The sequence below is a fragment of the Propithecus coquereli genome, unplaced genomic scaffold, assembly GCF_000956105.1.
Source record: "Propithecus coquereli isolate 6110/MARCELLA unplaced genomic scaffold, Pcoq_1.0 Scaffold14, whole genome shotgun sequence".
Taxonomy (NCBI): Eukaryota; Metazoa; Chordata; class Mammalia; order Primates; family Indriidae; genus Propithecus; species Propithecus coquereli.
In genome coordinates, this window is record NW_012138302.1 from 19,309,995 (window position 1) to 19,312,935 (window position 2,941).

The 2,941-nt window shown below is 31.6% G+C and overlaps 1 protein-coding gene across 1 annotated transcript in view; it reads left to right on the forward strand.

Annotated features, from left to right (window-relative positions):
* The window catches only part of SPATA6 (spermatogenesis associated 6), a 154,432-nt gene that overhangs the window by 101,883 nt on the left and 49,608 nt on the right, over positions 1-2,941 (forward strand). The window lies entirely within an intron of this gene.

Genomic DNA, 2,941 nt, shown 5'->3' on the forward strand with positions numbered 1-2,941 from the left:
AGTTCCAGGCCCAGATGGTTTCTATGGTGAATTCTACCAAAACTTTAAGGAAACATAATATCAATCTTTTACACTCCTGAAAATATTAATAGAAGGAAAACTTCCAAGGTCATTTTATGAGGTCAGCATTTACTGTAATGCTAAAACCAGACAACAACATTGCAAGAAAAGAAAAATATAGACCATTGTCCTTCATGACCACATATTCAAAAATCCTCAACAACATATTAGCAAATCAAGTCCAACAGTATATAAGAATGAAAATACATCATGATCAAGTGGATTCATTCCAGAAATGCAATGTAAATTCATCATATTAACAGATTAAATAAGAAAAGGCATATTTCTTCTCTGTGTAGTTTAAATAGACACAGAAAAAGCATCAAGTAAAATTCAACTGCATTCATGGTAAACACTTAGTAAAGTATATGAGAACTTGCTATGAGCATCTATGGAAAACTTAACAACTAACATTATACTTAATGGTGAAAGACTGAATGCTTTTCCCTAAAGTTCAGAAACAAGGCGGGGATGCCTTCTCTCACCATTCCTTTAACATCATAATGGACATCTTAGACAATGTAATAAAGCAAGAAAATAAAAGGCATAAAGATTAGAAAGAAAGAAACAAAACTGTATTTTCAGAAGATATTATTTATGTAGAAAATTTCAAAACATCTGCAGAAAAGATCCTAGAAATAATAAGTGAATTTAGCAAGGCGACAGAATACAAGAAAAGTCCATTTCTTTGCTATATACCAGCAATGAGCAATTGGAATTTTAAATGAGAAAATTCATACCCTTTACAATAGCGCCAGTAATTAAAGTGCTTAGTTACAATTCTAACAAAATGTGCAGCATCTGCATGCTGATAACTACAAAACACTGCTGAAAGAAGTCAAAAAAGAGAGAAATAAATGGAGTGATATATCATGTTCACAGACTAGAAGATTTAATATTTAAATCCCAATTTGATCTCTAGATTTAATGCAATCTTAATCAAAATCCCAGCATTATCTTTTATGGATATTGACAAGCTTATTCTAGAATGTATATGGAAGGCAAAAAACTTGAAAAATCAAAACAATTCTGAGAAAGAACAATGCTGGAGGACTCATTGCCCAGTTTTAAGACTTTTTACTATAAAGCACAGTGATGAAGTTAGTGTGGTATTGACTAAATTATAGAGACATATGTCAAAAGAATAGAATAGAGATCCTAGAAATAGACCCACATAATTACCGCCAGCTACTTTTTAATAAAAGTACAAAGTCAACTAAATAGAGCCTTTATATTTGTAATCTTTTCAACAAATGGTTCTGGATAAAAACAAAAAAAAAGAGAGCCCCTTGACACATAATTGAAAATAGATCATAGACCTTAAATGTAAAGCTATGAAACTTTTGGAGGAAAACATAGTACAAAATCTGTGTAATTTAAGTTTGGCAATAAATTTTTAGATATGACAGCAAACACACCATCCATAAAAGAAAAAATTTGATAAATTAGACCTCATTAAATTAAACACTTTTGTTCTGTGAAAGACACTGTTAACAGAATAGAAAGACAGGACATAGTCTGGATGAAGATATTTCAAATCACATATGTAAGGACTTGTATTTAGATTATATCCAGATTTTGAAAACAAATCTTCAAACTCAACAATAAGAAAAATAATCACCAAATAAATACATTAAAAATGCTCAATAGTCATCATGGAAAAGCAAATTAAAATCATAATGGGACACCAGTACACACATATTAGAATTGTTAAACAAAAGCAAAACAAAATTTAAAAATATGCTGGCAGGGATATGGTGCAACACAAACAGCTCTCATTCATTGCTAGTGGAAATGCCCAATGGTATAACCACGTTAGAAGATTATTTGGCAGTTTTATATAAAGTTACACATATACTTAGCATATGACCCAGCAATCCTATGTAAGTATTTACCAAAGTGAATTGAAAACCTACGTTCACACAAAAATCTGTACACAGATGTATATAGAAACTTTATTCATAATCGCCAAAATTGGAAGCAGCCAAGATGCCCTTTATTGTTGAATGGTGAACAAATTATGGTATGTCCACCCATTCAATGGAATACTACTCAGCAGTAAAAAGAATGAACTATTAATTCATATAACATGACAAATCTTAAGTTTAGCTCATTGAATGAAAGAAGCCAGATCCCCAAAGCTAAATATTGTGTGATTTTACTTATATGACATTATTGAAATAACAAAAGCTAGGGGAGGCAGACAAAGTTAGTTACAAAACAGACCAAACTCACAGAGAAATTTTTAGATTTAAGCAACTATTCTGATTTATAGTGAAGTTATCAATACACAACTTTATGCACTTGTCGAAACTCATAGAAATGTACATCAGAAAGAATGAGTTTTACTATATGAAAATTAAAAGAAAAGCATGATGCGGCTTCCAAAGATAATAAGTTAATATAACAGTATTAAAAACGCAAGACATGTTTAAATTAGCTGACCTAAATAACTTTGGAATATGTTATTTCAAATGGATAAAGTAAGGCTAAAACCAAAAAGGACTACATAATCACTATATTCTCATTCAGGGGTTAGCAAATTTTTTCTGTAAAGGGCCAAATAGTAAATAGTTTTTACTTTTTGGACCACAGGGTCCCTGTCACCACTACTCAGCTCTACCATTGTAGTACAAAAGCAATTGTAGACAGTATGTAAACAAATGAGCATGTCTGTGTTCCAAGAAAACTTTCATCTATGTGCACTAAAATGTGAATTTCATGTGCATTTCCGTAAAATATTCTTTTTTCCCCTCCAGACATTCACAATTGTAAATCCCACTTTTACTTCTCAGGCCATTCCAAAACAGGCAAAGGGCCAGATTTGCCCTGGGGTCTGTAGTTTGCCGACCCCACTCTAATAGATAAATATGTTTCATAC